At 42.4% G+C, this 12,422-nt stretch overlaps 1 pseudogene; it reads left to right on the top strand.

Moving 5' to 3' along the window:
- The first annotated feature begins 2,544 nt into the window (after positions 1 to 2,544).
- LOC147860910 (uncharacterized) lies at positions 2,545 to 12,137 on the top strand (annotated as a pseudogene).
- The last annotated feature ends 285 nt before the right edge of the window (positions 12,138 to 12,422 follow it).

Here is a 12,422-nt window from a genome sequence, read left to right as displayed (position 1 = left end):
TCAGTTCTTCTTCACTTGTCGCGATTGCCGACGTTCCTTTCCTATCCAGGCCTCTCCGGTCCGAACTGTTTCGGTCTGAACTCTTCTTCGAATTGGTGGTGCCGGTTTCTTTCTCTTTTTGAAAGTGCCAACAATTCTTTTGGAAGTGTCCTGGCTTCCTGCAATAGAAGCACGTGGGCCTCCCCCCTCGACTTCGACCTCCTCCTTGACTTGTCCCGGTTTTGGGGACTCCGATACCGGCCTCTTCCCCGGTTGTGGTCATCTTTCGTGACCAAGGCCTTCAGATCGGTCTCGGTCTCCCGGTCCTTCCGGCGAGCTTCTTCATCTAGCAAGCTTGATTTTACCCTTGCTAGGGACAATTGCTTTCCTTCCGGCCCGGCGTTGCCCAACGTGACAACTAACGTCTCCCAGCTATTCGGGAGGGAACCGAGCAGGAGCAATGCGAGTACCTCATCGGCGAGAGGTACTTCCAACGAGGTTGCTTGATGGATCAGTCCCTAGAAGGCATTCATGTGCTCCGCCATACTGGAGCCATCTTGGTATCGGAGCCTCACTAGCTTCCAGAATACCGAAACCCGATTGACAACATTCTTGTTCTGGAACATGATGTCAATCTTCTCCCAAAGTTCATGAGCCTTGCCCTCTTCATTGAAGTTGTTGTACGGGCTCATGTCGATGAAACACCGGATGTATGTAATCGTCTTCATGTGCATCACCTCCCACACTGTGGCGCCGATCTTATCCGGTCTCTTGTCCCCGAACTGAACAGGCAACCAAAGATATTTAACCACCAGCATGCCCCTCATCTTCGACTTCCACACTAAGTACTTGGAGCCGGTGAGCTTCAACATGTCGCCGAACGTCTCTTCCATTTCTTGTCTTATTTGCTCTGATACCAATTTGATGAGAATAGTGCGGAATATCGCTCAGCCACAACCGAGTCTTGAATCACAGAAATGGGAATGAACGAGTACACAGAAATGACACAGGACGTTTGTGTGGAAAACCCTAATAGGGAAAAACCACGGGAGCCCACGGACTCCAACTATCACTATATGAGAGGAAATACAAAGTGGAGGAACAAAGGCAACGACCTCGTGCTCGTGATCTTCGCCAGACAATAGTTACAACAGAGAGTGCTCGTAGCTACTCTCTCTCTCTCTCTGTCGCTCTCTGAATAATAATTATGCACATACAACAATATGACAATTGCATTACAAAGTGATTGCCCTAGGTCATATTTATACTTATATGAGCTTAGGGCTATTTACAAATATAGCTTCAATAGGCTTACTCAAAAAACATATTTACAGATATGTCTTCTCTTCCGGTTCTCACCGGGTTTCCTCCGGTTTCCAGATCTCTTCCGGTTCTCATCGGGTCCTCTTTATTCATCATCGGATCCCATCTAGAGAGACCGATTTCCCAATAGCCCCTTGGTCTCGACAAGTTGTGGCAATTCTCGGGTGTGCTTGGTTTGCGGCACCTCGACGTGCCGAACTTGAGGGGGAGAAAAGACTAGGAAAGGGAGCAGGAAAGGAGCTAAAGTGACAACAAAGCCGAGTCAGACGAAGAATTCGATTTCGAGTCGGCTAAAGAAGTCGAAGGCGGAAACAGGGGTAGCAACCGAAGGGAGGAGCCGGAGTCAGCCGAACCAGGGGGAGATGAAGCCAAGGAGGGCAAGAAGGCCAAGACCAAGACATGATCAGATGTGGTCAAGGGCCTGAAGATTGAAAACGAATTAGAGACAATCGATTCGGTTCGAAAGTTTGATTCGGGGACGCCGAATCAACTAAAGGCCAAGTAGAAGAAAGGGCAGCGAGAGTGGAGCCAACACTGTGACAACAAGGGACTTGGGAAAGACCACATGAGCAAACAAGCCGACTGAAAGGGTCGAGGTGCGCGGAATCAAATGTGTCGAGGAGCACGACTGAGGTGTGAAGCCAGGAGAAGCCGGAGCGAAGAACTCAAAGAGCAGGCGGAACCTCAAATTTAGCTTGAGGGGGAGTGTTGAGATACAAGCTCAACATTGGTTGCATAAACAAGTGCGTAGACCGGGTGCATAAACCGGGTGCGCAACGTGAGGCCGTAGCGGTGCGTAAACCGGGAGGTTGTTGGATAGATATTCCGCGGAGAAATATATTTTGGGAGTTAGTGTAAGTGCTCATTCATGAGCATTGAAGTACATGTCAGTACTTCTGTCAGTCCGTATGGAGCTGTATAAAAGTGCTCTCTGAGCACATCCTATGTACAGAGTTTTAGAGTATTGTTTTGGAATAGAGTTTTTTGTGTTCTGCTTTCTCTGTCTCTTCCGCGTACATTGTGTTGGTTAAGCTTTCCATTAAACCTTCTTTGTCTTTTGTCTTTTGTTACCTGGTTGTGTCTGTTAAGCTTCCGCATGTATTCTTTTTCAAACTTCAACGAGGAGACAAATGCAGAAGTTCTGTGGAAGAAGATTGGGTTCATGTCGAGAACAAGAACGCCATAAATAGAGTCTTAGTCTTCAGGAAGATAGTGAGACTGAGGTATTAGGATGGCTCCAACATGGCGGAGCACCTGAAAGCCTTCAAAGGAATCATAAATCAAACCATCTCTCTAGAAATACCTATTGTTGATGAGGTATTAACATTATTGTTGCCGGGTTCCCTTCCGAACAGCTCAGAGACACTCGTTGTCAATTGGGCAACGCCTGACCGGAAGGGAACCATTTATCCCTAGAGCAGGTGAAGTCAAGCTTATTAAACGAGGAAGCTCGCCGGAAGGACAAGGAGTCCATTGCCGACCCAAAGGCCTTGGTCACGGAAAGTGACATGAATGGAGGAAGAGACAAAAATCGAAGTCCCCAAAATCGGGAGAAATCAAGGATGAGGTCAAAGTCGAGGGGATGGCCCACGTGCGTCTACTGCAGGAAGCCGGGGCACTTCCGAAAAGAGAAAGGGGGAGCTAACGGTGTTCAGCCGATGAAGATACTAGACAACAAGAACACCTCAACGATCGTGACAAGTGAGGAGGAGTTGTTGCTCATCAGTGAACAAAACAAAGTGAACCTTGTCGGCAATGAATTGACATGGGTGGTCGATTCGGGTGCGTCATCCCACCTAACCCCTGACCGGAAATGCTTTTCATCTTATAGAGCCAGAGATCTTAGATCTATAAAGATGGGAAATGAAGGGGCATGTCGAATTGCTGGCATAGGAGATGTGTGTTTGGTAACCTCAACCGGGTGCAAACTTGTGTTGAGAGATGTTTGACATGTTTCGGAAGTTAGATTAAATATGATATCAGCCGATCAACTAGATGATGAAGACTGAATGAACCACCAATGCATATCTGAACAAGATACACACTCGTGTAAAAGAGAGACTCACAAAAATATATAGAGAGGGAAACAAGAGATTCAATTCCAATAACAGTAAAGGGTAGAGTGTTTGCAAGATTACAGCCGGATAGCTGGCAATAGAACCAACCCAGACAATCACACACCCATGCACACACGCAGTAGAGCCTTTGTCGGAAGCACACGGTTTTCCTTGAAGCAGAGGCAACCGACTCAGAGAACCTGTAGAAAACAACGATAGAGGAGAGCTCGGTTCCCAGTTCGACAACACCTCGTCCTCACAAAAAATGCAATACCCTTTCAGTCTTCTCCCCTTCCCTTTATAGGCCGCCGGGGAGGGACCATTACATCCTGGTCATATCACCTTTATTTTCTGTCCCTTCGGACAGAGATATGCATCGATTTCCTAGCTAACAAATCTGTACTACTTAGTATATTTACATCAGCCAACCTATTCCTAATTATGTACACCTTATCAATACTTGTGCCCGCGCATAAGGGCCGGTTCATACACCTTTTTCACCAATTCCGCCTAAGGCCGATTTTCTTCACGACAGCGTGTTAATATGACAATAAGGGAATTTGAGAGAACTGGTTCCCCATACCCAACTGAGAGTTCACAATTGAGTTGTCTTAGTACGTCATGCTAGGGTTGTGTGTTTAGGTTTAACAATTCTTCGAGTGTGACCTTGAAGTCTTTGGAAAGTATGTGGTTAAAGATATGATTGGCAGTTAGCTAAGATCCACATTGCTCAATCACTTCTCTTAGGGATAATTTAATTTTGAGTGCAATGATTTGTTGGAGTAATTCCATGTTTACTTCTTTTCAAGGGTGCATTCATGTATGCTTTAGTGACGAGGGCTTTCTCCTCATGGGGTGTGATGTTGTGTTGAGGTGGGATAATGGTTCATTTTAAAGTTGACTAAAGTTCAAGCTTGGTAAACTAGGTGTTACATGTTCAACTTCTTCTTGTTTAAAAAGTTTGATGTACTCCTCAACACATTGTTTTTCCTCCATATGATTTGGGTGAGTGGTGAGGTATGTTGGTAATCCCTAGGCCAGGTTTTTAGCAGGAGTCTCAACTGCTTCCTCTCCCTCTAACGGGGTTTGTATAAGCCGGTTGGAATGATTTATTTGTGACTTTCGTGGCTTCCCTTTCTTTGGTATCGCAATTTGTGTCCCTTGCATTTGGTGTTTGAGGTTGTGGCTATTCTTTGTGCACATGCAATCACATTTGTCCCTATTGTTGAGATGTATGATTGAGAATAGGCTTGTCACTTTTTCTTTTTGGGGAAGTTTGACACTAAATGCTCTCTCCCACATCCAAGACAGAGGCTTCACGCTGAACCAAGCAATGAGCTCTTGTGTCGTTGGTTTGAAGAAGTCAAAGGATGTGTGGGTATGATGCTCCATATTGATTGTATTGGGGATGGTGTGTCATGTGATTGTAGTATTCATGCTTTGTTGGGCACTCACTAACCATGTGGGGGAGTTAACAATTGAAGCATTTGAGTTTTCGGTCATCTTGGTCCACCTTTGTGCCTAATTGGTGAACCTCTTTGTTCACTTTCAAGACGTAGACCAGTATTTGGTCGCTCTCATAATTGATGAAGTGGGAGAGGAATCCATCTTCAACATCGTAATCATTGTATTGATATTGGCCCTCGTATTCATATGGGTGTACACCCTCCCTAACCTGAGTCCTTTCATCTTTGTCGTGCTCTAACTCGGCCAATTGGGTTCTAATTTGAGGTAGTGGTGGTGGTTGTGGTAGAATGGTAGGTGGGGTTGGACGATTTGCTCTAGTTGGGATCTAGGTTATTCAATGAATGGCCCTTGTCTGAACCTCCCACTTGGTGCCTTCCAACAATTTTCTTGTGCGTGCATGGGCAAATGCTTTGCACCACTTGTAGTATTGGGGGCGTCATTGATGCATGAGTGGGCATTCATGTCCTGTATGATAGCCATGACAAGTTCAACATCAAATGTTTTCTTGTGGTCTTTCCATTATAGTCGGGCATGGTGTCAAGTTTTGTGCGCGTTTGGGCTATTGTTCACACTTGATTTTCTGTTGATAAATCAATACCTATTGTAAAACCTAGGTACTGAATTGGGGTACCTTGCGGAATCCATCGAAATTGCGGGCGTGGACTCCATAGGGTCTTCATTCCCAACCCAAAATGCCATGGATTTGTTCCAATTGACAAGTTCACCTAAAGCCTTACAAAATGTAGTTAGGTTCATTTTAGTTTTATGGAAGTTATCCAAATTACCTTGTAAATATAGGGCAATGTCATCCGCAAATTTAGCTTCTCGTAATTCTACATTTGAGAATGGGATACATAGTCCACGTAAACCAATGTTATTAGCAATTCAAAGAGAAAATTATTACCTCAACAAAAAATAGAAATAAGAAAGGAGCCAAAGGGTAGCCTTGTCTAACTGACCATGTAATAGAAAAAAGAGGGCCATAATTTCCAGCCAATAAGGCTCAAATTTGAGCTAAACTATATAATGAGGAAATACTTGTTATCCATTCCTGAGAGAAACCAAATCTAACCAATGCACATTGCAAAGCATCTCAATCAACACGGTCATAAGCTTTCTCAAAATCAAGCATCACAATTGCCAACTTTTGTTTGGATTTGGTTGCCAGTGCAATAGATTCACAAAATGTATAAACATTATCCAAGATACTTCTTTCTCAAACGAACCCTATTTGGGTTGGGTGAATAACTGCATATAATATAGTACGAAGGCGTATACTAAATGCTTTAGCCAATATTTTATAAACCATCTTGAGTATTGTTATAGGGCGTCATTTCTTGATGTTTAGTGAATGGCCCTCAGACTTAGGAATAAGGTGAATTAGTCCTTCTCCATCACGAAAATTTTGTTGGAAAGTTGTACATAAATATGCCTTGAACAAATCCAATATTTAATGAAGAACGTTGGGGTAAACCATCCATACATGGGCAACTATGTATACGCAAAGCTTGAAGTGCTTCACTCATTTTGTCATAAGTAAAGGCTTCTTGAAGTTGGTCATTCATGCACAATGTTATTCTAGGTTCCAACTTATTCCAAACACAGGACTACCGTGTTAAATCCTTAGTGGAAAGAGTTTCCGATGATAGTGGTTTAGAATAGTAGCGTGTGGCCATCTCTCTCTCTCTAATGGCTGCTAACGGCTCTTTTGTTGCCGTTGCCGTCGTCTGTTGTCGTTGATGTCATCGTCATCATTGTCTACCGCCACTGCCATAGCCGTCGTTTGCGTCACTTCCATTGTCGCCTACGCCTCGACCGAGTAAAGAAGAGAGTGCATCTTCTTGATAAAGTTGTCATGCAGTGCGCTTGTACATGGCACACGAGGTTTTTTTTCATGGCAGGTTGATTGCGAGCCCAAGAAGTGAATGACGGAGACATCCACCAATGCTCGACTAAGTTTTCTATCCTTTTCGTCTTTTTCATATTCTTCTATCTTTTGAATTACAACATGACCTCTAAACGAATTAAAGACAATAAGGAAACACACGAAGAAACTATAAGTAAGGAATAATTCTTAGATGTCTTTAACCATTTAGTTAAAATAGAAAAATGGGCAAAATAGATCGAATCTCAGAAGCAAAAAGATAAGGAAGAAAAAGAGATGCTTATAGTTGAAATAGCGAAACTCAAAATAGAAAACATGAACCTTCAAAAACAAGTTAACGACCTCGAGACCCCTAGGGAAGATGGTGAAATATCCTCCCTAGAGGATATTAAGGACGAGATTAAAAAGGTTAAGGAAGAGGTAAGAAGTGACATGGAATTAGTGAAAACCGGTTGGGTCGATGTAGTAAAATGCAACATTAAAAAGGAACTAAAGGATGAAAATATTGTAAAAACTACCCTTGAGGAAGAGAAAATGCATCAAGCTCGACGCCTAAATGTATGTGTCAGTAGGCTCAAGGAAAGCGTATCTCTTGACGAAGATGCACAAACACTCGGGAAAATGTTAGGGTATATAGAGGCCCTACCAATCACCAAAACTTGGAGGGTTGGACGTGACACTACGAGGAAGAGAGCTTTAGTCCTTTAGTTTAAAGACTTATTTTTTAAGAAGAGACCAATTCTTCGAGGATTAGGCAGGGACCCTATCTACCTAGATGAAGACCTCACCAAGATGCAAATTGAGCACCATAAAAATTGTATGTCGTGAGTCATACAAGCTCATAAAGAAGGGCATCACGCCTTTTACCGAGACGGATGAGTGATAATAAATGATCGTGCTGCCCACTGACAACATGTGGCCCATGTGACAGACAACAAAATTAGGATGACTTTATGGAATTGTAATGGTGCACTTTGGACACACCCTGGCCATCTAGAGGAGATTTTGAAGGTATCTAATATACTTTTCTTAGTAGAAACACATCAAAGCCCAAATAGAGGACTAACACGAGTTGAAGGTTTTTGTTGGGAATCTGTCTTTAGAAAAACCTCACATCGACACACCACTAGAGGTTCTAGAGGGGTTGCAATACTATTTCGGAGAAAGATACATAAGAGGATAGAAATACTAAAGATAGACCCAGAAGCCTGTTTTATGTGGGTGAAAGTCCTCACTAGCGGGCAAAATTTATCGTTGTTTGTTACTTCCCCTGAAAGGATCCCAATATAAAATGGTTGGAGAGGCGAGTATAGTTGATGAAGGAGCACCACATGGGCCTTCTCCATATGAACCTTTATCGGATGACATAATCCAATATTCTTCTCAAGGGGAAGTCTTCCTCGTAGGAGATTTCAATGCGAGAACCCAATCCTAAAAATGCACAATATTTCAAATGGATAAAAACCTAGAAATGGTGAATGTCGACCCTTTAGCCATATGCATCACACGTAGATAAAAAGATCAAGGTGTAGACGCACAAGCTTTGGCCGTCATCTGCTTGAACTTGGAAGCCGACACTAGATGATCATATATAATGGTTTAGCCAAATGGCCGAGCTCGGAAGAGCTCACATGTTTCCCACATGGAGGAGGGGAAAGCACAATTGATTACCTAATAGGACGCCTTGAAGCTACCCACATGGTTAACTCCTACTGGGTGTCCCCATGCCCCATTGGTGTAGACCATAGCTTCCTATACTTTGAGCTAAAATGCGACACCTCCCATGCCACCAACTCTAGTCAACCAGCCCATCACACCATAATACATTTCACGCATGAGCCCGCTGACATCTACTCCCGACATGTTCAAGCCCATCTCTCCTCTTTTGATTCTTCCTTGCCTTTAGAGAACCTCACTACAAAACTCGCACACATCCTTCACTCAGTAGCAATTAGTAGCTTCCCATACATGCAACACTCCAATCATAGTAGAATAGGGTCTATGCCACAGAACAAGTGGCATGGCGAGGATTGTAGAGAGTTGTATAGACAACTTAAAGTGTCGTGACTTAGTGGTACTATTTCCTCAGTACAGGCTCGAAAAGAGATGCGCAAGATGACATGTCGTAAAAGATGAGCTTGGGAAGCATCCCAATATTGAGAACTCTACCATATGCTCATGAGTAGGAATTGCGCAAGCTGTGACCACAAACACCCATCGAGGATCCCAATATTTGGCACACATATATCGAGAGACTCTACCATGTCCCGAACCAATCATCCATTCCAATGTCTTCCATACCTTGACCTACCATGGGGACACTTTTTATGACCTCTAGGGTCACAAAGGTCATAAAAAGATTACAACATAGGAAATCCATGGACCACACAGGATTGCGAGCCGAACACATCATATATGCTCGAGAGTGCCTAGCCCCTTTTCTCACTCTAATCTTCAACCATGCCCTCACTGAGGGTTTTCCACCACAATGGCCCCTATACATAAAGGAGGGAACCCAATGGACCCAAATACATATAGGACCATTATGATAGGTCATACGCTCACTAAACTATATGGTGCAACAATGGAAGTAGAGCTCAACGATTATATGGAAACCTTAAGTCTTTGAGCACCTGAGCATGTTGGCTTTAGACAAGCCTTCTCCACTATTGACCATATCTTCACACTTAGATGCTTAATTGACCAGACGAAGGCTTGCAAGAAGAAACTATATTGTTGCTTTGTGGACTTCCGTAAAGCCTTTGACACAATTCTTAGGGAGAGGTTGTTTGATAGGCTTAAAAGCTTGGGGATACCAAATGACATGATCTAGGCCATCTATCCTCTATATGAGCAAGTCTCTGGGTGCATAAGATGCCTAGGTGGCCTATCTGATTGCTTCACCAGCACCACTGGTGTAAAACAGGGTTGGCCCCTATCACCGACTCTTTTTGGGATCTACATTGATGAAATCACTGATTTCATTGCTCGTAAGGGAGGCAACAGAGTAGCCATTGGGGGTACGCAAGTTAGTCTCTTACTCTACGCAGACGACATTGTCTTGCTCTCAGAGTCTGAACACAACCTACAAAAGCATCTCAATGCCCTAGATGACTTTTGCACACAACGAGGACTGGTAGTGAATCTAGCGAAAACGAAAGTCCTTATCTTTCATACATTGTCTTGAGTGAGGAGTAAATGTCACTTAATCCTCTCTCATAACCCAGTTGACGTAGTTGGATCATATGTATATTTGGGAGTCACTTTTAGTACTTGTTTAGGTAAATTCTCGATGACCCAGGCAACCAAAGATAGGCTAACGAGAGGGTATGCATCCCTCTCACTCTTAGAGAGACAATGCCACCATACATACTTTCAAGAACTACATACTAAGGGATGACCCTTCGACTCATTAGTGACCCCTTCTCTCATGTATGCATTAGTATTATGGGCTCCAGGTTTACCATCTGTCATGTGGATGCAATTAAAGAGAACTTTGGTGATGATGTTATCACGTCAACTCCGAAGCAAATCGATAGTACCTCATAACATTATTAGAGTAGAGTTCAGTTTGCCCTTGATGTTAGTAGAAGCACTTTTCCAAGTGGTAGTTTTTATTCATCGGATACATAACCAACCACAAGATAGGATATCTTGTCGAGCATTTGAGGCATCCCGATCTGTATATGAGTCCAGAGACACTAGCTCTTGGTATAGCAATGTAGTGAGTTGGTTACTTGCAAATGGTATATACATTAATAACCTACCTCCCCTTAAGTACAACCATGGGACTCATCAAACTTTAATCTCTCATGAAGACTATAATAAAGTAATACGCCAAGAAATATGGCAAATTTACACCCGATTTAAATTGATCACTCCGCGAGAGCCACTCCCATCCAAAATGTTGTACTATAAGGAACACTTCTTACACTTCTCTAAGTTAGGTTTTATTACACGACCAAAATATCTAGATACATTCTTATCAAATGCACTAAGGGAGGCCATAGGACAACTTAGGATATCATCTCACCAACTTGAGATTGAGAATGGTCGTGCTAATAGAGTTCCTAGAGAGGAAAGGCTATGTAGGTTATGTCACATAGAGATAGAGGATGAGTATCACTTTACATGCAAGTGTCCAACTTATACTGAGATAAGGGTGAAATACCAAGACATACTAGGACCCTCTCCCACCCTCTCCAAACTATTAGATACGCCAAATATAAAGAGACTAGGTAGGTATATCTTAGATCTAAAACAACATAGGGAGAATAAATTACAAAGTCTTAACCATAACCCTTTTAGTATGCACCAACATGTAACTCATGCAATTTTTTAGGAGCAAGGGGAGACAATGAATGTGGACACACCTACACCACTCGGCCTCTCTCTTGATGAAGCAGAAATGCAAAGAACAACCAAACGTCCTTGGATGTTAGGCTTCAAAGTTCCTCAACGTGGAGTAGAAACGATTAAGAAGATAAGGGAACGTGAGCTACACTGCCTAGAAGCTATGGTTGGGGTACCTTTTACATTGGGACCACAAGCTGCATCCACATTGGAACCCTTTGACCTCCCGCTTCTTTTCGAGAGACTTGGATGAAAATGAAACTCGGCCTAATATAAAGACATTTCCTTATAACACATGTTTTTTTACTAGAAATCTTTAGCTTAAGTTTTATTGTATTTTATTTTAGGGAAAAGTACCAGGATACCCCTAGAAGTTCGTCTATTTACTAGAATGCCCCGAGAAGTTCCAAATTTACCAAACTACCTCTATGTCCAGAAAATTACACTTTATAAAGTAATTATACACTCAAATCTACAAGCCCTATTTACCAAAGATTTGAGTGTATAATTACTTTATAAAGTGTAATTTTCTGGACATAGGGGTAGTTTGGTAAAATTAGAACTTCCAGGGGCATTCTGGTAAATAGACGAACTTCCAGGGGTATCCTGGTACTTTTCCCTTTATTTTATTTTTTATTTTTACTTTCGATGAATGGGTAAATACGCCATTTTCGTTGTAAAGCAATTGTCTCATGGGCCAATTTTGGTCTTAGAAGACGTTAATATATCTTTCTTTTCTTTCTTTCTTTCTCATCGCATGTGGGTGTAATGAGATGGACCCATTCTCATGTTGTAAATGTTTGATTCAAACCACATTATGATGGGGCATGATTGCATGAAAAAATTCAGATGTGTTTTTATCTCCCATTTGGGTCCCCTTAGATGCCATTTGACAATAATGAAATTCTGCTCGCTTTTCTAGAAGTATAGCAAGTTCTTGTTTTGACTTGCTGTTCCAAGTTGCTCAACGATCCAAACACAAAGTGGATAACGTTTTTGTAACCACTCTAAAGAAATTAGAAAAGTATGACACCATTTCTCCTGTTGCTGAAGCATACAAAACCTTTCCTTAGATTTACGTCAGAAAAATTATGAGTTTTCTTGTAAGCCATTAGCTACCCTCATGGCCATTGAGTCTTGTAAAACATTTTTTTGAGACCATAATCTAGCCACTTGCAATGAAAAGCTATTGTCTAACAACAAAATTTCCGGAATCTTTAGAATAGAAAAGTCTTGAAAACATTGATTCGATATGGAAAGGATATAACCGAAGCATGATCTCTGAAAAGGTAGTTCCCGACATTATATGTATTGTGCTAGTAGATGAAGAAAGAATCTTGCTGGATACATAGAATTTA

Source organism: Azolla caroliniana, unplaced genomic scaffold (assembly GCF_043228905.1).
Source record: "Azolla caroliniana isolate FFs.n. ecotype wild unplaced genomic scaffold, voAzoCaro1.0.p SCAF_8, whole genome shotgun sequence".
In the NCBI taxonomy this organism is placed as follows: domain Eukaryota; kingdom Viridiplantae; phylum Streptophyta; class Polypodiopsida; order Salviniales; family Salviniaceae; genus Azolla; species Azolla caroliniana.
This window is presented reverse-complemented; position numbering and strand designations above follow the sequence as displayed.